Consider the following 24,648-nt stretch of genomic DNA (forward strand, 5'->3'; position numbering starts at 1 on the left):
CTAACACACACACACACACACACACACACACACACACACACACACACACACACACACACACACACACACACACACACACACACACACACACTGAGATGCATGGACACACATGCACACACACACACACACAGACACACACAGACTCTTGTGTATTATAAAAGGTCACACATCATCACATATGCATGCCTATGCATTTTAACATACAAGTCTCTCCCAGTCTCAAATACAGCAGTGGGTCTCTAGTGAGTTTGATGTGAAACCAATGTAGCATCCAGGCCAAACTGTATTTATAAACAAGCACTTTATAAACTCACCCACAGAAGCTAAGGTGAAATATTACATTAATATGAACGAGCATTAATACCGCCCTCTTCTCCCCACCTCTCTCCCTCGGCCCCCCCTCTTTCTCACTCCCTAATCCGTTCATGTGGGCAATAAGTGTATGCACCATGAACACATTTAATTTGTGTGTGTGGTTTAGAGCAAGCCCAGAGGTGAGTCTTAATAAGGATCAATGGCACTTTATCTGGGCCGGCTTCCACTTCATAGCATGCAAATCACACAGCAACACTGGCAGGAAAAAAAGAAATGGATTTAATTAAAACATGTAGAACCACAGGCTCTGGAAATTCAATTAAAGGATTTATGCAAAGGTTAGCTAGCTTTTTGTGTTGCAGTTTCCTGCTTCTGTAATGAGCTTTTCATATTAAAAATCAATAGGTAATCTGGGCTGGGGGATCGCTGCTTATGCACATTTTAGAAATCAATTTGAAGAATAGTCCATCAGCTGCCGTGTCACAACAAAGAGGGGGGGGTGGAGGACGGAGAGGGGGAGAGAAAGAGGTGAGGATTTTCCTCTTTTCTCCACTATGGGGTCAGGGGAGAGATATTGGCAGTGTGGGGGTGGAGGGATGAAGAGAGGAGTAAATATAAGAGGTCAGAGGAGAAATATTGGTAGTGTGGGGTGGAGGGATGAAGAGAGGAGTAAATATAAGAGGTCAGAGGAGAAATATTGGTAGTGTGGGGTGGAGGGATGAAATGAGGAGTAAATATAAGAGGTCAGGGGAGAGATATTGGCAGTGTGGGGGTGGAGGGATGAAGAGAGGAGGAAATATAAGAGGTCAGAGGAGAGATATTGGTAGTGTGGGGTGGAGGGATGAAGAGAGGAGTAAATATAAGAGGTCAGAGGAGAGATATTGGTAGTATGGGGTGGAGAGATGAAGAGAGGAGTAAATATAAGAGGTCAGGGGATATTGGTAGTGTGAGGTGGAGGGATGAAGAGAGGAGTAAATATAAGAGGTCAGGGGAGAGATATTGGCAGTGTGGGGTGGTGGGATGAAGAGAGGAGTAAATATAAGAGGTCAGGGGAGAGATATTGGCAGTGTGGGGTGGAGGGATGAAGAGAGGAGTAAATATAAGAGGTCAGGGGATACTGGTAGTGCGGGGTGGAGAGATGAAGAGAGGAGTAAATATAAGAGGTCAGGGGAGAGATATTGGTAGTGTGGGGTGGAGGGATGAAGAGAGGAGTAAATATAAGAGGTCAGGGCTGTGTAGCCTGGTCTTTTCTCTGATCTGGGTCTTTATGAGAGTGGCTCCCTGGGTCTTTATGAGAGTGGCTCCCTGGGTCTTAGCAGTCTGTCCAGGCCTGACCTCCAGGTCGGGAGTAATTTAGGCCAGCCTCAGCCTAGCCCCTGCCCAGACACATACACCCTTAGTGGGCAACAGGTCCTAATGGCCTCCCTGAGGTATCTGGAGCTAGAGGAAGGCTAGAGGTACAGCTAAAGTAAGCCTGCTTTGAGCCTGTAGTTCTATTCCAGTGCTCTGTATCACTGTAGTGTCTCTCCAGTGTGAATGAAGATGTTCTCTACCTGTGCTGTTCCTAATCAACTGTAATGACTTCATCCCAGGGAGCTGGCAGCTCATTACCCCCAATACAGCTGTAGAGGTCTGGAACTGGAGGGACCTCTGTGCCCCCCCCCCATCTCTCTCTCTCTGCACGGCTGAGCACCACACAGACCGGCACAGAGAGGCTGTCACAGCCCACAGCAGAGCTACTGTGATGGGGCTAAACTCTCTGCCTGTGTGTATGTGTGACCTTACACCTGACAGTGAGGTGCCTGACAGATTAGAGGCAGTAGGGATGACCAGGGATGTTCTCTGTTTAGTGAGTCCGTCAGATTAGAGGCAGTAGGGATGACCAGGGATGTTCTCTGTTTAGTGAGTCCTTCAGATTAGAAGCAGTAGGGATGACCAGGGATGTTCTCTGTTTCGTGAGTCCGTCAGATTAGAGGCAGTAGGGATGACCAGGGATGTTCTCTGTTTAGTGAGTCCGTCAGATTAGAGGCAGTAGGGATGACCAGGGATGTTCTCTGTTTAGTGAGTCCGTCAGATTAGAGGCAGTAGGAATGACCAGGGATGTTCTCTGTTTAGTGAGTCCATCAGATTAGAGGCAGTAGGGATGACCAGGGATGTTCTCTGTTTAGTGAGTCTGTCAGATTAGAGGCAGTAGGGATGACCAGGGATGTTCTCTGTTTAGTGAGTCCGTCAGATTAGAGGCAGTAGGGATGACCAGGGATGTTCTCTGTTTAGTGAGTCCGTCAGATTAGAGGCAGTAGGGATGACCAGGGATGTTCTCTGTTTAGTGAGTCCATCAGATTAGAGGCAGTAGGGATGACCAGGGATGTTCTCTGTTTAGTGAGTCCGTCAGATTAGAGGCAGTAGGGATGACCAGGGATGTTCTCTGTTTAGTGAGTCCGTCAGATTAGAGGCAGTAGGGATGACCAGGGATGTTCTCTGTTTAGTGAGTCCGTCAGATTAGAGGCAGTAGGGATGACCAGGGATGTTCTCTGTTTAGTGAGTCCGTCAGATTAGAGGCAGTAGAATGACCAGGGATGTTCTCTGTTTAGTGAGTCCGTCAGATTAGAGGCAGTATGGATGACCAGGGATGTTCTCTGTTTAGTGAGTCCGTCAGATTAGAGGCAGTAGGGATGACCAGGGATGTTCTCTGTTTAGTGAGTCCGTCAGATTAGAGGCAGTATGGATGACCAGGGATGTTCTCTGTTTAGTGAGTCCGTCAGATTAGAGGCAGTAGGGATGACCAGGGATGTTCTCTTGATGAACACATGAATTGGCCAGTATTCCTGTCCTGCTAAGCATTCAGAATGTAACGAGTACTTTTGGGTGTATGAGAAAATGGAGTAAAAAGTACATTATTTTCTATAGGAATGTAGTGGAATAAAAAAAACTTGTCAAAAATATAAATATAAAGTACAGATACCCCAAAAAAACTACTTAAGTAGTACTTTCAAGTATTTTTACTTAAGTAATTTACACCGCTGGTTACGTATACACACACACACACGCGCACACACACATGCATACACACACACACGCACGCACGCACAACCACAATATAACCTAAACTATAGAGCTAGACAGTCGACATGAGTGCTGTGTGGGATTTAACTCACCCAGAATGCTCTATATTTCCACATTCATTTTCCCTCACATCCTAAAGCTAGAGATAAGAGATGCGTTTAGCCTCTCGCACATACACACCACTGCAGGCTAGAGTATTCAGTTGTGATAACCGCACTAAAGGACAGAGTGAAACTCCCACTTTAAAGGCGTTAGATTATCTACTAGCGGGAAACGGGGGGCCAGGCACGGCCGTACTGATCTCTGATAAGCCAGATGAAGGCATGGAGAGTGGAACATGATGTTAGTGAGTGATAGTCTGGCTGATGATTAAAACGTCATGGCTCTTCATAGATGCTCCACATCTGATCACAGTGAGGGAGGGAGCTGCAATACCCTGCTATGATAATATTAGGAATATATTTTGTTATTCTTTCTCCTCAGATGACTGCTTTACATATTTAATCCACTAAAATACAACACTTGACTGGTAAGGAGAGCATTAATAATATTGTATATTTAATGAAAACGAACACTGGATTTCTTCATTAATTTGAGTGTATGGGCTGACACCAACTAACAGTGCACTGAACTAGGCAATACACGGTGCATTCGGAAGTATTCAGACCCTTTGACTTTTTCCACTTTGTGTTACGTTACAGCCTTATTCTAAAGATCATTTATTGAATGTTTTTCATCAATCTACACACAATACCATGATGATGATGACAATGCGAAAACAGGTTTTTATAAAACATTTTACATTTATAAACAGCAATATGTTATTTACATAAGTATTCAGACCCTTCACTATGAGACTCTAAATTTAGTTCAGGTGCATCCTGTTTCCATTGATCATCTTTGAGATGTTTCTACAACTTGTTTGGAGCCCACCTGTGGTAAATTCAATTGATTGGACATGATTTGGAAAAGCACACACCTGTCTATATAAGGTCCCACAGTTGACAGTGCATGTCAGAGCAAAAAACCAAGCCATGAAGTCGAAGGAATTGTCCGTAGAGCTCAGAGACAGGATTGTGTCGAAGCACAGATCTGGGGAAGGGTACCAACACATTTCTGCAGCATTGAAGGTCCCCAAGAACACAGTGGCCTCCATCATTCTTCCTAGAGCTGTCTGCTCGGCCAAACTGAGCAATCAGGGGGAGAAGGGCCTTGGTCAGGGAGGTGACCAGAACCCAAAGGTCACTCTGACAGAGCTACAGAGTTCCTCTGTAGAGATCGGAGAACCTTCCATAAGGACAACCATCTCTGCAGCACTCCACCAAATCAGGCCTTTATGTTAGAGTGGCCAGACAGAAGCCACTCCTCAGTAAAAGGCACATGACTGCCTGCTTGGAGTTTGCCAAAAGGCACTTAAAGGACTCTCAGACCATGAGAAACAAGATTCTATGGTCTGATGAAACCAAGATTGAACTCTTTGGCCTGAATGCCAAGCGTTACATCTGGAGGAAATCTGGCACAATCCCTACGGTGAAGCATGGTGGTGGCAGCATCATGTTGTGGGATGTTTTTCATTGGCAGGGACTGGGAGACTAGTCCGGATCAAGGGAAAGATGAACGAAGTACAGAGATATCCTTGATGAAAACCTGCTCCAGAGCGCTCAGGACCTCGGAAGGTGAACCTTCGCCCACAGTTTAACAGAACTACGCCCCTAAGCACACAGCCAAGACAACGCAGGAGTGGCTTCGGGACAAGTCTCTGAATGTCCTTGAGTGGCCCAGACAGAGCCAGTACTTGAACCCGATCGAACATCTCTGGAGAGACCTGAAAATAGCTGTGCAGCCACGCTCCCAATCCAACCTGACAGAGCTTGAGAGGATCTGCAAAGAAGAATGGGAGAACATTGTAGCGTCAACATTGTAGAGTCATACCCAAGAAGAGTCTGTAATCGATGCCAAAGGTGCTTCAACAAAGTACTGAGTAAAGGGTCTGAATACGTGTGATATGTAAATGTGATATTTCATTTAAAAAATGTTTATATATTTGCAGAAATGTCTAAAAATCTGTTTTTGCTTCGCCATTATGGGGTATTGTGTGTAGATTGATGAGGGTATAAAACGATTGAATACATTTTAGAATGAAGCTGAAACGTAACAAAATATGGAAAAAGTCAAAGGGTCTGAATACTTCCCGAATGCACCGTATATATGGCAGAATGATGGGTGTTGTTTTGATTCTGGATGGTCATTTAGCTAGAAACAATGACAAGAAACTGTCATGTGGGGAATTGTAAGTGGCTCGTTTCAGCTGATTTCATCTTGTTCTTGATACCATGTCTTGTTCTGAGGTGTTTTGACAGATATCATGTCAATGCTAATATTGAAAAAATTCTGAGATCTCTTTTGTTCAAGGCATTGTTCACATCATGCTTCTTGTGAATAGCAAACTCAAATTTTGTGAGTGTTTTTTATAGGGCAAGCAGGCCCTAACCAACATCTCCAATCTCGTCACATTGGTTGGACTCCAGGTTAGTTGACTCCTGACTTCAATTAGCCTAGGGGTTCACATACTATTTCCAACCTACACTGTGAATTTGTAACTTATGTATTCAGTATAGACAAGAAAAATACAATAATTTGTGTGTTATTAGTTTAAGCACACTGTATTTATCTATTGTTGTGACTAAGATGAAGATCAGATCCAATTTTATGACTCATTTATGCAGAAATCCAGGTCCAAAGGGTTGACTTACTTTTTCTTGCCACTGTAGTTTACATGTTGTCAATAATCTAAGCCAACCCCAAACCTGTCTGTTTGCACCATAGATGCGCACGTGTCGGTTTTGTTGCTAAACAACCAACCCGTCTATACAGTAGTATGTGAGAGAATCTAGTGATCCAAGACATTAACCCGCTTTAACAACTATCAAATAAAACCTTTTCAGACACATGTAGCTCCAGGTGTTTCAGTGATTGGCTGTACCTTGTGTGTGTGTGTGTGTGTACCACTCCACCTGTGGTCCTATAAATCAGGCCTGTGTTTTAAACGAAGCCTGAGTTAATTGCACAACAGACACACACGGGGGCTTTTGGATAGTTTTTTTGAGTAGACATTCTGTTTATGTTTGCATCCTGGAACAATCTCCACGGATCCCGCAAGCAAACGCTAGCAATTAAAACGATAGCATCTTCATATCCCTGCTCCCAATAACTGAAATAATATCGCTGTTTCATTAAGCCTTAATGTGGGGAAAGAGCGGAGAGGCTGGGGCGCTAAAGAAGGTACCCGTTCAGACGCCTTATCAACCTCTGATTTAAATAACAGAAAAATGCTTAGCTTAAGGGTGTGTAGTGTGTATGTATATATGGTGTGTGTGTGTGTGGTCTTTATCAGACACAGGACACTAAGCTAAGCGCTGTGTCAGCACACCAGGATTTAATTACCAGTGCTAGCTAGCTACCTTTGTCCTTTAATATTTACAAACATCTACACCACTGTTAGTCAGTTCATTAGAAAAACACCCCGCCCTGGTCTGGAGGAGAAACTGGGCTGCATATACAGGACTCATTGGGGTCCTAGCAAGCCATCAGGTAGCTGCAGATAATAGTTGAGCAAGAGGAACAGAGTAGTGTTGAGAGACTGCCTCTGCGTGACTCCCTGTGCCTGACTCCCTCTGCCTGACTCCCTCTGCCTGACTCCCTGTGCCTGACTCCCTGTGCCTGACTCCCTATGCCTGACTCCCTGTGCCTGACTCCCTGTGCCTGACTCCCTGTGCCTGACTCCCTGTGCCTGACTCCCTGTGCCTGACTCCCTCTGCCTGACTCCCTCTGCCTGACTCCCTGTGCCTGACTCCCTGTGCCTGACTCCCTGTGCCTGACTCCCTGTGCCTGACTCCCTGTGCCTGACTCCCTGTGCCTGACTCCCTATGCCTGACTCCCTGTGCCTGACTCCCTCTGCCTGACTCCCTGTGCCTGACTCCCTCTGCCTGACTCCCTCTGCCTGACTCCCTCTGTCTGACTCCCTGTGCCTGACTCCCTGTGCCTGACTCCCTCTGCCTGACTCCCTGTGCCTGACTCCCTGTGCCTGACTCTCTCTGCCTGACTCCCTGTGCCTGACTCCCTGTGCCTGACTCCCTGTGCCTGACTCCCTCTGCCTGACTCCCTGTGCCTGACTCCCTGTGCCTGACTCCCTATGCCTGACTCCCTGTGCCTGACTCCCTATGCCTGACTCCCTGTGCCTGACTCCCTCTGCCTGACTCCCTCTGCCTGACTCCCTCTGCCTGACTCCCTCTGCCTGACTCCCTCTGTCTGACTCCCTGTGCCTGACTCCCTGTGCCTGACTCCCTGTGCCTGACTCCCTCTGCCTGACTCCCTGTCCCTGACTCCCTGTGCCTGACTCCCTCTGCCTGACTCCCTCTGCCTGACTCCCTGTGCCTGACTCCCTGTGCCTGACTCCCTGTGCCTGACTCCCTGTGCCTGACTCCCTGTGCCTGACTCTCTGTGCCTGACTCCCTCTGCCTGACTCCCTGTGCCTGACTCCCTGTGCCTGACCCCCTCTGCCTGACTCCCTCTGCCTGACTCCCTCTGCCTGACTCCCTCTGCCTGACTCCCTGTGCCTGACTCCCTCTGCCTGACTCCCTGTGCCTGACTCCCTCTGCCTTACTCCCTCTGCCTGACTCCCTCTGCCTGACTCCCTGTGCCTGACTCCCTCTGCCTGACTCCCTGTGCCTGACTCCCTCTGCCTGACTCCCTCTGCCTGACTCCATGTGCCTGACTCCCTGTGCCTGACTCCCTGTGCCTGACTCCCTGTGCCTGACTCCCTGTGCCTGACTCCGTCTGCCTGACTCCCTCTGTCTGACTCCCTGTGCCTGACTCCCTGTGCCTGACTCCCTCTGCCTGACTCCCTGTGCCTGACTCCCTGTGCCTGACTCCCTCTGCCTGACTCCCTGTGCCTGACTCCCTGTGCCTGACTCCCTCTGCCTGACTCCCTCTGCCTGACTCCCTCTGCCTGACTCCCTGTGCCTGACTCCCTGTGCCTGACTCCCTGTGCCTGACTCCCTGTGCCTGACTCCCTGTGCCTGACTCCCTATGCCTGACTCCCTGTGCCTGACTCCCTCTGCCTGACTCCCTGTGCCTGACTCCCTCTGCCTGACTCCCTCTGCCTGACTCCCTCTGTCTGACTCCCTGTGCCTGACTCCCTGTGCCTGACTCCCTCTGCCTGACTCCCTGTGCCTGACTCCCTGTGCCTGACTCCCTCTGCCTGACTCCCTGTGCCTGACTCCCTGTGCCTGACTCCCTCTGCCTGACTCCCTGTGCCTGACTCCCTGTGCCGGACTCCCTATGCCTGACTCCCTGTGCCTGACTCCCTATGCCTGACTCCCTGTGCCTGACTCCCTCTGCCTGACTCCCTCTGCCTGACTCCCTCTGCCTGACTCCCTCTGTCTGACTCCCTGTGCCTGACTCCCTGTGCCTGACTCCCTGTGCCTGACTCCCTCTGCCTGACTCCCTGTCCCTGACTCCCTGTGCCTGACTCCCTCTGCCTGACTCCCTGTGCCTGACTCCCTGTGCCTGACTCCCTCTGCCTGACTCCCTGTGCCTGACTCCCTGTGCCTGACTCCCTCTGCCTGACTCCCTGTGCCTGACTCCATGTGCCTGACTCCCTCTGCCTGACTCCCTCTGCCTGACTCCCTGTGCCTGACTCCCTGTGCCTGACTCCCTGTGCCTGACTCCCTGTGCCTGACTCCCTGTGCCTGACTCCCTATGCCTGACTCCCTGTGCCTGACTCCCTCTGCCTGACTCCCTGTGCCTGACTCCCTCTGCCTGACTCCCTCTGCCTGACTCCCTCTGTCTGACTCCCTGTGCCTGACTCCCTGTGCCTGACTCCCTCTGCCTGACTCCCTGTGCCTGACTCCCTGTGCCTGACTCCCTCTGCCTGACTCCCTGTGCCTGACTCCCTGTGCCTGACTCCCTCTGCCTGACTCCCTGTGCCTGACTCCCTGTGCCGGACTCCCTATGCCTGACTCCCTGTGCCTGACTCCCTATGCCTGACTCCCTGTGCCTGACTCCCTGTCCCTGACTCCCTGTGCCTGACTCCCTCTGCCTGACTCCCTCTGCCTGACTCCCTGTGCCTGACTCTCTGTACCTGACTCCCTCTGCCTGACTCCCTCTGCCTGACTCCCTGTGCCTGACCCCCTCTGCCTGACTCCCTCTGCCTGACTCCCTCTGCCTGACTCCCTCTGCCTGACTCCCTGTGCCTGACTCCCTCTGCCTGACTCCCTGTGCCTGACTCCCTCTGCCTTACTCCCTCTGCCTGACTCCCTCTGCCTGACTCCCTGTGCCTGACTCCCTCTGCCTGACTCCCTGTGCCTGACTCCCTCTGCCTGACTCCCTCTGCCTGACTCCATGTGCCTGACTCCCTGTGCCTGACTCCCTGTGCCTGACTCCCTGTGCCTGACTCCCTCTGCCTGACTCCCTCTGCCTGACTCCCTCTGTCTGACTCCCTGTGCCTGACTCCCTGTGCCTGACTCCCTCTGCCTGACTCCCTGTGCCTGACTCCCTGTGCCTGACTCCCTCTGCCTGACTCCCTGTGCCTGACTCCCTGTGCCTGACTCCCTGTGCCTGACTCCCTGTGCCTGACTCCCTCTGCCTGACTCCCTCTGCCTGACTCCCTGTGCCTGACTCCCTGTGCCTGACTCCCTGTGCCTGACTCCCTGTGCCTGACTCCCTGTGCCTGACTCCCTATGCCTGACTCCCTGTGCCTGACTCCCTCTGCCTGACTCCCTGTGCCTGACTCCCTCTGCTGACTCCCTCTGCCTGACTCCCTCTGTCTGACTCCCTGTGCCTGACTCCCTGTGCCTGACTCCCTCTGCCTGACTCCCTCTGCCTGACTCCCTGTGCCTGACTCCCTGTGCCTGACTCCCTCTGCCTGACTCCCTGTGCCTGACTCCCTGTGCCTGACTCCCTATGCCTGACTCCCTCTGCCTGACTCCCTGTGCCTGACTCCCTGTGCCTGACTCCCTATGCCTGACTCCCCTGTGCCTGACTCCCTCTGCCTGACTCCCTGTGCCTGACTCCCTCTGCCTGACTCCCTCTGCCTGACTCCCTCTGCCTGACTCCCTCTGTCTGACTCCCTGTGCCTGACTCCCTGTGCCTGACTCCCTGTGCCTGACTCCCTCTGCCTGACTCCCTGTCCCTGACTCCCTGTGCCTGACTCCCTCTGCCTGACTCCCTGTGCCTGACTCCCTGTGCCTGACTCCCTGTGCCTGACTCCCTGTGCCTGACTCCCTCTGCCTGACTCCCTGTGCCTGACTCTCTGTGCCTGACTCCCTCTGCCTGACTCCCTCTGCCTGACTCCCTGTGCCTGACCCCCTCTGCCTGACTCCCTCTGCCTGACTCCCTCTGCCTGACTCCCTCTGCCTGACTCCCTGTGCCTGACTCCCTGTGCCTGACTCCCTGTGCCTGACTCCCTCTGCCTGACTCCCTGTGCCTGACTCCCTGTGCCTGACTCCCTGTGCCTGACTCCCTGTGCCTGACTCCCTCTGCCTGACTCCCTGTCCCTGACTCCCTGTGCCTGACTCCCTCTGCCTGACTCCCTCTGCCTGACTCCCTGTGCCTGACTCCCTGTGCCTGACTCCCTGTGCCTGACTCCCTCTGCCTGACTCCCTGTGCCTGACTCTCTGTGCCTGACTCCCTCTGCCTGACTCCCTCTGCCTGACTCCCTGTGCCTGACCCCCTCTGCCTGACTCCCTCTGCCTGACTCCCTCTGCCTGACTCCCTCTGCCTGACTCCCTGTGCCTGACTCCCTCTGCCTGACTCCCTGTGCCTGACTCCCTCTGCCTTACTCCCTCTGCCTGACTCCCTCTGCCTGACTCCCTGTGCCTGACTCCCTCTGCCTGACTCCCTGTGCCTGACTCCCTCTGCCTGACTCCCTCTGCCTGACTCCATGTGCCTGACTCCTGTGCCTGACTCCCTGTGCCTGACTCCCTGTGCCTGACTCCTCTGCCTGACTCCCTCTGCCTGACTCCCTGTGCCTGACTCCCTGTGCCTGACTCCCTCTGCCTGACTCCCTGTGCCTGACTCCCTGTGCCTGACTCCCTCTGCCTGACTCCCTGTGCCTGACTCCCTGTGCCTGACTCCCTGTGCCTGACTCCCTCTGCCTGACTCCCTGTGTCTGACTCCCTGTGCCTGACTCCCTATGCCTGACTCCCTGTGCCTGACTCCCTATGCCTGACTCCCTGTGCCTGACTTCCCTCTGCCTGACTCCCTCTGCCTGACTCCCTCTGCCTGACTCCCTCTGTCTGACTCCCTGTGCCTGACTCCCTGTGCCTGACTCCCTGTGCCTGACTCCCTCTGCCTGACTCCCTGTCCCTGACTCCCTGTGCCTGACTCCCTCTGCCTGACTCCCTCTGCCTGACTCCCTGTGCCTGACTCCCTGTGCCTGACTCCCTGTGCCTGACTCCATGTGCCTGACTCCCTGTGCCTGACTCCCTGTGCCTGACTCCCTGTGCCTGACTCCCTCTGCCTGACTCCCTCTGCCTGACTCCCTGTGCCTGACTCCCTGTGCCTGACTCCCTCTGCCTGACTCCTGTGCCTGACTCCCTGTGCCTGACTCCCTCTGCCTGACTCCCTGTGCCTGACTCCCTGTGCCTGACTCCCTGTGCCTGACTCCCTCTGCCTGACTCCCTGTGTCTGACTCCCTGTGCCTGACTCCCTATGCCTGACTCCCTGTGCCTGACTCCCTATGCCTGACTCCCTGTGCCTGACTCCCTCTGCCTGACTCCCTCTGCCTGACTCCCTCTGCCTGACTCCCTCTGTCTGACTCCCTGTGCCTGACTCCCTGTGCCTGACTCCCTGTGCCTGACTCCCTCTGCCTGACTCCCTGTCCCTGACTCCCTGTGCCTGACTCCCTCTGCCTGACTCCCTCTGCCTGACTCCCTGTGCCTGACTCCCTGTGCCTGACTCCCTGTGCCTGACTCCCTCTGCCTGACTCCCTGTGCCTGACTCTCTGTGCCTGACTCCCTCTGCCTGACTCCCTCTGCCTGACTCCCTGTGCCTGACCCCCTCTGCCTGACTCCCTCTGCCTGACTCCCTCTGCCTGACTCCCTCTGCCTGACTCCCTGTGCCTGACTCCCTCTGCCTGACTCCCTGTGCCTGACTCCCTCTGCCTTACTCCCTCTGCCTGACTCCCTCTGCCTGACTCCCTGTGCCTGACTCCCTCTGCCTGACTCCCTGTGCCTGACTCCCTCTGCCTGACTCCCTCTGCCTGACTCCATGTGCCTGACTCCCTGTGCCTGACTCCCTGTGCCTGACTCCCTGTGCCTGACTCCCTCTGCCTGACTCCCTGTGCCTGACTCCCTGTGCCTGACTCCCTATGCCTGACTCCCTGTGCCTGACTCCCTATGCCTGACTCCCTCTGCCTGACTCCCTGTGCCTGACTCCCTCTGCCTGACTCCCTCTGCCTGACTCCCTCTGTCTGACTCCCTGTGCCTGACTCCCTGTGCCTGACTCCCTGTGCCTGACTCCCTCTGCCTGACTCCCTGTGCCTGACTCCCTGTGCCTGACTCCCTCTGCCTGACTCCCTGTGCCTGACTCCCTGTGCCTGACTCCCTGTGCCTGACTCCCTCTGCCTGACTCCCTGTGCCTGACTCTCTGTGCCTGACTCCCTCTGCCTGACTCCCTCTGCCTGACTCCCTCTGCCTGACTCCCTGTGCCTGACTCCCTCTGCCTGACTCCCTGTGCCTGACTCCCTCTGCCTGACTCCCTCTGCCTGACTCCCTCTGTCTGACTCCCTGTGCCTGACTCCCTGTGCCTGACTCCCTGTGCCTGACTCCCTCTGCCTGACTCCCTGTGCCTGACTCCCTCTGCCTGACTCCCTCTGCCTGACTCCCTCTGCCTGACTCCCTCTGCCTGACTCCATGTGCCTGACTCCCTCTGCCTGACTCCCTCTGCCTGACTCCCTGTGCCTGACTCCCTGTGCCTGACTCCCTGTGCCTGACTCCCTCTGCCTGACTCCCTGTGCCTGACTCCCTCTGCCTGACTCCCTGTGCCTGACTCCCTGTGCCTGACTCCCTCTGCCTGACTCCCTGTGCCTGACTCTCTGTGCCTGACTCCCTGTGCCTGACTCCCTGTGCCTGACTCTCTGTGCCTGACTCTCTGTGCCTGACTCCCTGTGCCTGACTCTCTGTGCCTGACTCTCTGTGCCTGACTCCCTCTGCCTGACTCTCTGTGCCTGACTCCCTCTGCCTGACTCCCTCTGCCTGACTCTCTGAGCCTGACTCCCTCTGCCTGACTCCCTCTGCCTGACTCCCTCTGCCTATCGAACACCATTCATCACAACCACAATTCACTAAAACACTGCTTCTCTCCACATCCCATCGTGCCTGCAGTGAAAACACTAGAGGGGCTATAGCAGTGATGTAACAGTACAAATTGAAGTCTATATAACAGCAGCATGTGGCCTACAGTCAAGCGTAGCAGGATTAGTAGAGAAGTCTTGAAGAGCAGGAGTGTGTGTGTGTTTGGCCTGCAGGGTAGTTGATGATAAATCACAGTGTACATGTTATAGTTCACATACACCATAGTAATGACATTGTAAATATCCATGCCAGTAATAGGTCAAAAGTATGTAAGTACATGCATTGTTTCCATTTAAAATCACCTGTGTGCATATCAACATTACAGAGAGAAAGGCTTGCACTGAGACTGAGTTGTAACACAACATATGGAGATAGTATCTATAAAGAGGGAGGATATACTGGGGGGTGTCCATTCTGCTGTTATAACCTATAATGTTGATCATACATTCTCCACACGGGAGCTGGTCATGGATAAAACATCTGTGATTGGAAAGCCATATGTGAGCATGGTATGAAAAGAGAGTAGTAGCTACACTATACCGTAACACTATAGTCTCCGAGCAGTAACGGTTTAGGATATGTAGCCTCACGGGGAGAAGAGAGGACACACTCTCAGAGCTAAACTAACAAAGACAGGACGAAGAGGAAAAGAGGAAAAACAAGCCAGAGAATATCTCCTTCTCTCGCCATCTCTGTGAAAGTCACACTCTCTCCCTGAACCCTGACTGCTCCAGAGATCTGCTCCTTCCTTTTCCTCTCCTCCATCCTTCCCTCTCTCCTCCTCTCGCAGATAGATGCCAATACTAATATTTGGACTAATGAGGGACAGTTGAGACTACAGAATAAAGTATGAGGACCATGAACAGTAGCATCTATTCCCACTCTCCAAAACAGCCAGTCAGTTCCAGTAGCCATAAAGCAAACTGACTCAATAACCAAGAAGCCATCTATTAAATGACACAAATAACTCACTCATATTCAGTTTAGCCCACATAGTGACAGGCCATCTTTCTAACACCAGAAGTCTTAATTATCTGCTTCCTTACCGTAGACTTGGTGAATGGGCAAGCCAGGGTGAAGAACGATGTACGATGGATGGCCGAGTACATCAAGTTCCCAGGGTGCACTGCGTTGGCAGTGACACAGTGGGGCGAGAGGCGTCGGTGGAGCTCGTTGGAGAACAGGAGGTTGCACAGCTTGGCCCGGTTGTTGGCCAGCATGGACCAGTAGTCTGGGAGGAGGAGACAACACAGCCAGGTCCACCTTACCAGACTGGTCCATCAGGTCTGTAAACCTGAGAGGGAGGAACCAAGATTAACTTTGTTTTACCACACTGAACAAAAAATATTAACACAACATGTAAAGTGTTGCTTCCATTTTTCATGAGCTGAAATAAAATATCCCAGAAATGTTACACATGTACAAAAAGCGTATGTCTCTCAAATGTTGTTCACAAATGTGTTTATATCCCTGATAGTGAGCATTTCTCCTTTGCCAAGATAATCCATCCACCTGACAGGTGTGGCATATCAAGAAGCTGATTAACCAGCATGATCATTACACAGGTGCACTTGTGCTTGGGACAATAAAAGGCCACTCTAAAATGTGCAGTTTTGTCACACAACAAAATGCCACAAATGTCTCAAGTTTAGAGGGAGCGTGCAATTGGCATGATGACTGCAAGAATGTCCACCAGAGCTGTTGCCAGAGAATTTAATGTTAATTTCTCTACCATAAGCCGCATCCAACGTCATTGTAGAGAATTTGGCAGTATGTCCAACCGACCTCACAACCGCAGACCACGTATAACCTCGCCAGCCCAGGACCTCCACATCCAGCTTCTTCCCCTGCGTGGTCATCTGAGACCAGCCACCCGGACAGCTGATAAAACTGTGGGTTTGCACAACCAAAGAATTTCTGCACAAACTGTCAGAAACCATCTCAGGGAAGCTCATCTGCATGCTTGTGGTCCTCACCAGGGTTGACCTGACATCAGTGGTCAATTGCTCACCTTCGATGGCCACTGGCATGCTGGAGAAGTGTGCTCTTCACAGATGAATCCCGGTTTCAACGTTGTCTAGGTTTGCTGATGTCAACGTTGTGAACAGAATGCCCCAGGGTGTCGGCGGGGTTATCGTATGGGCAGGCATAAGCTACGGACAACCAACACAATTACATTTTATTGATGGCAATATCAATTCACAGATATACCGTGATGAGATCCTGAGCCCCATTGTCCTGACATTCATCCGCCACCATCACCTCACATTACAGAACGATAATGCACAGCCCCATGTGGCAAAGGATCTGTACACAATTCCTGGATGCTGAACATTTCCCAGTTCTTCCATGTCCTGCATACTCACCAGACATGTCACCCATTGAGCACGTTTGGGATGCTCTGGACGGAGGTGTACGACATCGTGTTCTACTTCCCGCCAATATTCAGCGACTTCGCACAGACATTGAAGAGGAGTGGGACAACATTCCACAGGCCACAATCAACAGCCTGATCAACTCTATGTGAAGGAGTTGTGTCGCAATGAACGAGGCAAATAGTGGTCACACCAGATACTGACTGGTTTTCATATCCACACCCCTACCTTTTTTTAAGGTATCTGTGAACAACAGATGCATATCTGTATTCCCAGTCATGTGAAATCCATAGATTATGGCCTAATTCATGTTTTTTAATTGACTGATTTACTTATATGAACTGTAACCAGTAAAACTTTTGAAAATGTTGAATATTGCGTTTATATTTTTGTTCAGTGTAGAAAAGTCTACATTTGACAGGAAAAGTCCAGTCAAGGATAACTTTATTGAAAGTACACATGAGTTAGTCTCAATTGGCAATACACATTTAAGTAAAACATTTAAGTGTGTATGCATGTGTGTGCTTGTGTGTGAATACATTCTGTAGAGTTGTTATAGCAGCGTGGTCCTGGCTGAATACAAATCCAGGGTGTGATATGATGTTCTTTAATTGCCTGCGACAGAGCAGTTAATGCCCAGATGTTTGACAAGGCCCTTGAACATTACACCGCTCGTTGGGTTATTATGCAGTCACAATAACACAGAGACGCACCGCAGTCAAACACACTCCCTCCTTCTCCCTCAAAGTGTGTGTGTGTGTGTGTGTGTGTGTGTGTGTGTGTGTGTGTGTGCGTGTGCGTGTGCGTGTGTGTGTGTGTGTGTGTGTGTGTGTGTGTGTGTGTGTGTGTGTGTGTGTGTGTGTGTGCGAGCGTGCGTGCGTGTGAGTGTGTGTGTGTGCCTGCGTGCGTGCGTGCGTGTGTGTGTGTGTGTGTACATCTTAATCCAGTCATTAGAAAACCACCAATCAACATGTCACCTGGTTTCCTTGTTGTGATTTTACAAGCTGCCTGCTTGGCGTTTGTTTACCGTCCCGTCTCGGCTACATCCTTGCTTGGCTAAATTACAACATCTGCAGGCTTTATATTTCATGTGAGGAAACTGCTTTAGCACGTGGTGGGGTTGATAAATCAATTGGCTGAGTGAAATATGCAAATGTTTCTCTCAAAGCAAGTTTGTTGATGTTTGACAATACAATATGCTCGGTTTTAACTTGCACCTGCAGGTATTAGGCAGTAAGAGATAGTTCACCTATTAGTATTGTGTCAATTACACTGCAGGCCCTGGTGTTGGGGGGTGATACAGTTTACAGCCTTTTCCCTCATCCCTCCTCCTCTGTCTCCATCCCTCTCCCTTTCTGTCTCTCCATCTTTTCATCCCTCCCACCTTGTCTGCTATATGCTGTAGGTCACAGCTTTTCATTACACCAGGGGGCTTAGGGAGTATAATCCACTACCGGGTCAGGGGTCAGACTGGGAGCCTGTGAGAGAGAGGCTAAGTGAAATAACCAGGAAGTCATAGCAAATAACACACAATCCAAAAAGTAAGCGACTTCAACAAATGCAATATAGGTGTGGAATGGAGCGGGCAGAATGGCAGATGTAATATCAGATATTGTCTCTATCCCCTCTTCTAGGACCAGTGTGTAACTGACGCTCTCTGTGCCTGCTAAGCCCTCTTTGAAGGGGTTAGGCACCATTGATTAGGGATGGGAGAGGAGGGCAAATCTAAGGAGGAAGCACAGGAAGGGAGGGGTAGAGGAGGAGATGGATGAGGAGAGACAAAGATATGGGGAAATAGGTAGAAGGGGAGCGAAAAGAGGAGGAGAAGGGAAATCAGAGGGATGGAAAGAGGAGAAACAGGTTCGAGGGGAACGTGCCTGGTCTAATTGTAACTTCATAGGCCCTGTATCAATCATATCGTTTTCACTTTTTTTCTTTCAAACCACACTTCACTCTCCTCACTCCCTGTCAGTGTATGGGAGCTGACCTCTTGTCAATGAGTCTACTGCTCTCCTCTCATGCACGTCAGCCTCTACTACACCACATTATGTCTAGCGGAGCAGGGCTGTACTATGACTGCTGTTTGATCTGCAAGAATAACTCTGCCTATACGACCAGTCCCACTGAGCTAGGGGCTAATCAATCATTGCGATTGGCTGACTAGCTGACTGACTGACTGTAGCCAGGATCAATGTGTCCCATGCACACTGACTGCCTCAGATACACACGGGACAGCATACTGTAGCAGCCGGGGATCACCGTACACATACGGACATGCTTGATAAAGACGAGAGAGAGAGACCGAGAGAGAGGAGAGAGCGAGGGAGAGTTAGAGTCAGGGGGTCAGAGAGGAAGGCCTGGACATGTTAGACACATTGATGATAAAAGGAGATGTACAGGGCCTTCAGTATTCATATCCCTTGACTTACTCCACATTTTGTTGTGTTACAGCCTGAATTCAGAATGGATGAAATATATGTCTTTCTCACCCATCTACATGCAATACCACATCATAATAATGGGACAACGTGTCTTTAGGTTTTCAAATGTATTGAAAATAAAATAGAGACATATCTCATTAACATAAGTATTCACACTCCTGAGTCAATACGTTATATATACACCTTTGGCTGTGATTACAGCTGTGTGTTTCTGGGTAAGTCTCTAAGAACCTTCCACACCTGGATTGTACAATATTTTCCTATTATTCATTTTAGAATTCTTAAAAGCTGCCAAGCTGACTGTTGATTAGACAGCCATTTTCAAGACTTCCCATATATTTTTAAGCTGATTTACCGGTCCATTTTTTTAACACCATTCAAGGGTTTTTCTTTATTTTTACTATTTTATACATTGTTGAGAAATAGTGAAGACATCAAAACTATGAAATAACACATCATGTAGTAACCAAAAACGTGTTTAACAAATCAAAATATATTTTATATTTGCGATTTTTATTGCACACTCTTGTGTGCAAAGCAAAGCATACCCAAAACATGATGCAGCCACCTCCATGCTTCAAAATATGAAGAGTGGTACTCAGTAATGTGTTGTACTGGATTTCTCCCGAACATAACACCTTACAGAACATAACACCTTGTATTCAGGAAAAAAAGTTCATTTCTTTGCCAATTTTTTTGCAGTATTACTTAAGTGCCTTGTTCCAAACAGGATGCATGTTTTGGAATATTATATTGTATATATTCTGTACAGGCTTCATTCTTTTCACTCTGCCATTTAAGTTAGTATTGTGGGGTAACTACAATGTTGTTGATCAACCCTTAGTTTTCTCCTATCACAGCCATTAAACTCTGTAACTGTTTTGGTCACCATTCGCCTCAAGGTGAAATCCCTGAGCGGTTTCCTTCATCTCTGGCAACTATTAGAAAGGACGCCTGTATCTTTGTAGTGACTGGGTGTATTGATACACCATCCAAAGCGTAATTAATAACTTCACCAGGCTCAAAGGGATATTCAATGTCCTTTTTTTTAACCCATCTTCCAATAGGAGCCCGTCTTTGTGAGGCATTGGAAAACTTCCTGGTCTTTGTGGTTGAATCTGTAATATAAAGTTTATACCGTATGCCGGAGTATCGCCCCAGCCTAGTTTTTAACCTTCCTTTCTGTTCCTTTTTAAACCTCTGAAATCGATGACTTCACCAATCAGTGCGGATAGAGCAGCTTGCTATGGAACGGGCTACAGCCTAGTTGTTTACATACGCCATGGACAGACAAGCTATAGCCTAGTTGTTTACATACGCCATGGACAGACAAGCTACAGCCTAGTTGTTTACATGCGCCATGGACAGACAAGTGTAAGGCGCGAGACGTGACTGAAATTGTGCAGGTGGGGAGAAAGCGAGAGAGGGTGGAGGAGAAGGCTTGGCTTAATGCGCTGGGCATCTTTTTATGACATGCATTATCCTAATTAGGCCCACAGAATACCTACGGAGATGCGACTTTTATGGAGGAACTTTGAATGTCTCTGAACGTCTAGCTAACAACCTGGTGTGTGCAGTGGCACCAGAATTAAAAACGCGTCTTACCTTTTTGTAGTTAATAAATCAAACGCGAAACTTGATAACTACAGTATCCTTAACTAGCATTGAATAGGTTAATCCATTCTTCTCTAATTAAAAATCTGTCCCTAATTTCTGAATCACGGTTGTAACGTCAGTATGCTACAGTAGCCTATGCTTCAGAGGGGGAGGGGCATGTAGCCCACAGATTTTCAGCTGGCAGGCAGATACTTGAATAAGTTTCTGAGTGACAGTGAGTGCATGGCATAGGTGCTTTGTTGCGTTTTTTTGTGGGACTGAAAAAAATGTCCTATGCTTTTAAAATAGCGGTTCTGTTCCGGAACAGAATATATGACTGTCGTTCCTGGTTCTGTTCCCTGAACCAGTTCCAACCACTGGTTATAAATCATATTTTTTTAGTCAGTGAATACGGACCTGTGTGACTCAGAGGACACCACCACCACACGGGCTGGGGCAGAGCATCGCAGCACTTCCTGTAGACACTGCACCAACAGGAAGTGACCTTGATGGCAGATCTGCCAGGCCATCTTCCGTCAGATGCCAGGGCTGGGTACACACTGCTTCATTACATATCAGGATGTGGAATGGCCTACGGGGAGAGGAGAGGGACATACAGTGCAATGATACATTGAGGGCCATTATTACAAGATATAGGCACTGGGCCTATTCTCCATACTGTAACCAGAGATCTATGGAAAAGGGAACAGTGGTGGAGAGGGAAAGGAGCAGAGAGGGAAAGAGAGGAGGGAAGGAAAGGAGGGAAGGAGAAACGGGTGATATTTCTGTGTGCAGCTGCTAGGCCTCAGTAGGCCAAGACAGAGACAAGACAGAGACAGGGTATGAGTGATCTGACAGGGTATTAGTGACCCTCTATACAGTATTAGTGATACGGTATAGAGGGGTTCCTCTCTTACTCCCCCATGGTCTGACTGATAGATAATGAATACATTTCGACACCAGCCAACAGAAAGAACCAACACCTTGAATAGTCATCATATCAACCTCAGAGAGAGAGAAAAAATATAATACATACTCACACATACACTCACACACTTCCATACAATCAAACTCACCATATACACATACACACATCGCATCTGGGAATCTTTCGGGCCTCCCCTTCTTGTGTGTGTGTGTGCTGTGTGAGCAAGTGAAGATTGCCGTGTCGGCCTGAGTGGTGAGAGATCCTTGTCGGTGACAGCGTCGCTCCAGCGGGCTCGAAACCACAGTAACACAGTCGAACAATCCAAACACACCCCACCAATTTTTAATTTCTTCCATTAGAATTCATTATGAGGCCCAGGGCAGTTTGTGTACCCTGTGTTTAAGACTGCCTGCTGGATTAATTAAAAACTGGATGCTGGAAAATTAATGTGTGAATTGTTATCCCTGGCTCTAATGAGTCTTCCCCATAACGCTGTTAGAGAGGACTGGAGTGAACGTTCACCTTCAGGCCTCCAAACACACACGCACACATACATGCACGCACACAGGGTTCATTACTGAGAGTCACACTCACTCCACACTAACTACCGAATGCCTACGTATGCAAATCATACACTTCATAAATACTACATACTGTACTTTCTATATATCTTTAGAAAAGTATGAAGCCAGAGTTGTTAAACACAAATGAAGAAGTCCTCTTTAGAATAAACTCCAAATCCACCGCCTGAAATGTAACCGGTGTCGCTGCCTTGGAGTCAAGCCTTAAATTCAAACTTTTATAACAGAGCCAGAGAACAGGTTGGTGGTAAATAAGGAGGCAGTGTTCCTCTCTGTTTAATAAAGCATGAAGTTCAGAGCCCTGGCCTCTGTTCCTCTGTATCACCAGGAAACATTGGCTGCTGCTGCAGCCTGGGAACTCCACAGTCACCTTGGAAAGGCAGTTGTCCTGTCTTAACTGTTCAAATCAAATTGTATTTGTCACATGCTTCGTAAACGACAGGTGGAGACTAACAGTGAACTGCTAACCTACGGGTCATTCCCAATAATGCTGAGCAAAAGAAAAACAAATGTTGAAGAATATAAAAAATAATAACAAGGAATAAGTAGAACAAAATAACAAGGAATAAATACACACTTACTGTGTTGTGAAATGTGTTATGAAATGTAATGTTATGTAATATTTTTAATTGTACATAACTGCCTTAATGTTGCTGGTCCCTAGAAAGAGTAGCTGCTGCATGGGGATCCTTAATAAATACAAATATAATACACAATGAGTAAGGATAACTTGGCTATATACAAAAGGTACAAGTCAAAACCGAGTTTATGATTGAGGTAATTTATGATTGACATAATGATTGAGGTAATTGAGGTACTTATGTATAGTACCAGTCAAACGTTTGGACACACCTACTCATTCAAGGGTTTTTCTTAATTTTTTACTATTTTCTACATTGCCGAATATGGAATCATGAAGTAACCAAAAAAGTGTTAAACTAATGAAAATATATGTTTTATTTGAGATTCTTCAAAGTAGCCACCCTTTGCCTTGATGACAGCTTTGCACAACCTTGGCATTCTCTCAACCAGCTTCATGACGTAGTCACCTGGAATGCAATTTAATTAACTTCTCATGGGTAGGGAGCAGTATTTGGAATTTTGGATGAAAAGCGTGCCCAAATTAAACTGCCTTCTACTCAGGCCCAGAACATAGGATATGCATATAATTGATAGATTTGGATGGAAAACACTCTAAAGTTTCCAAAACTGTTACAATTGTGTCTGAGAGTATAACAGAACTGATTTGGCAGGCAAACACCTGAGAAAAATCCATTCAGGAAGTAGGATGTTTTTTTTGTAGTTTTCTATTCAATGCCATTACAGTATCCATTGACTTAGGACTCAAATTGCAGTTCCTATGCCTTCCACTAGATGTCAACAGACTTTAGAAATTGTTTCAGGCTTGTAGTCTGAAAAATGAGGGAGTAAGACCAGTCTGAATGAGTGGACCCTGCCGTGTCACAGAGTTTTTTCATGCGCGCAACCGAGAGAGTGCCTTTCTTGTTTACCTTTTATATTGACAACGTTATTGTCCGGTTGAAATATTATCGATTATTTAGGCTAAAAACAACCTGAATTGAATATAAACATCGTTTGACATGTTTCTATGAACTTTATGGATACAACTTGGATTTTTTGTCTGCCTGTTGTGACTGCATTTGAGCCTGTGGATTTCTGAAGAAAACGCGTGAACAAAACTGAGGTTTCCAGATCTAAAGAGAAACTTTATCGAACAAAAGGAACATTTACTGAATAAATGAATGTCTTCTGAGTGCAACCATATGAAGATCATCAAAGGTAAGTGATTATTTTATCTCTATTTCTGACTTGTGTAACTCTTCTACCTGGCTGCTTACTGTTTGTAATGATTTGTCTGCTGGGGTATGTTCTCAAATAATTGTACGGTATTGTAAGGGATTTCTTCCATTGACGGAGAGGCGGACCAAAGCGCAGCGTGGTTATTTTGATTCATGTTTTAATAAATCACTTCACATGAACAAACTAACAAACTAACAAAAACAAGAACCGTGAAAACCCAAAACAGCCCTATCTGGTGCAAAACACAGAGACAGGAACAATCACCCACAAACACACAGTGACACCCAGGCTACCTAAGTATGATTCTCAATCAGAGACAACTAAATGACACCTGCCTCTGATTGAGAACCATACTAGGCCGAAACATAGAAATACCCAAATCATAGAAAAACAAACATAGACTGCACACCCAACTCACGCCCTGACCATACTAAATAATGACAAAACAAAGGAAATAAAGGTCAGAACGTGACAGTACCCCCCCCCCCCCCCCAAAGGTGCGGACTCCGGCCGCTAAACCTTAACCTATAGGGGAGGGTCTGGGTGGGCGTCTGTCCGCGGTGGCGGCTCTGGCGCGGGACGCGGACCCCACTTCACCATTGTCTTAGTCCGCCTTATTGTCCGCCTCCGTGGCTTTCTAACCATGTCCACCCCTCTCAATGACCCCACTGGACAGAGGGGCAGCTCGGGACAGAGGGGCAGCTCGGGACAGAGGGGCGGAAGCTCTGGACAGAGGGGCGGAAGCTCTGGACCGAGGGGCAGCTCGGGACAGAGGGGCAGGGGCTCTGGCGCCTCAGACTCCGGCAGCAGCGCCGGACAGGCGGGAGACTCCGGCAGCAGCGCCGGACAGGTGGGAGACTCCGGCAGCAGCGCCGGACAGGCGGGAGACTCCAGCAGCAGCGCCGGACAGGCGGGACCACCTGCAGGGAGGAGACAGAGAGACAGCCTGGTGCGTGGGGCTGCCACAGGAACCACCAGGCTGGGGAGACCTTCAGGAGGCTTGGTGTTAGGAGGCACCTGAAGGACCGGGCTGTGGGGGAGCACTGGAGCTCTGGTGCGCAACCTTGGCACCACTTCCCCAGGCTGGACAACTACTCTAGCCCGGACCCTCCAGAGTGCAGGCACAGGTTGAACCGGGCTGTGGGTAAGCACGGGAGATCTAGTGCTTACTAC

At 49.4% G+C, this 24,648-nt stretch overlaps 1 pseudogene; it reads right to left on the reverse strand.

Moving 5' to 3' along the window:
• Positions 1-24,648, reverse strand: part of LOC109888872 (WW domain-containing oxidoreductase-like) — a 261,956-nt pseudogene that overhangs the window by 132,458 nt on the left and 104,850 nt on the right.

Source organism: Oncorhynchus kisutch, linkage group LG4 (genome assembly GCF_002021735.2).
Source record: "Oncorhynchus kisutch isolate 150728-3 linkage group LG4, Okis_V2, whole genome shotgun sequence".
Lineage (NCBI taxonomy): Eukaryota > Metazoa > Chordata > Actinopteri > Salmoniformes > Salmonidae > Oncorhynchus > Oncorhynchus kisutch.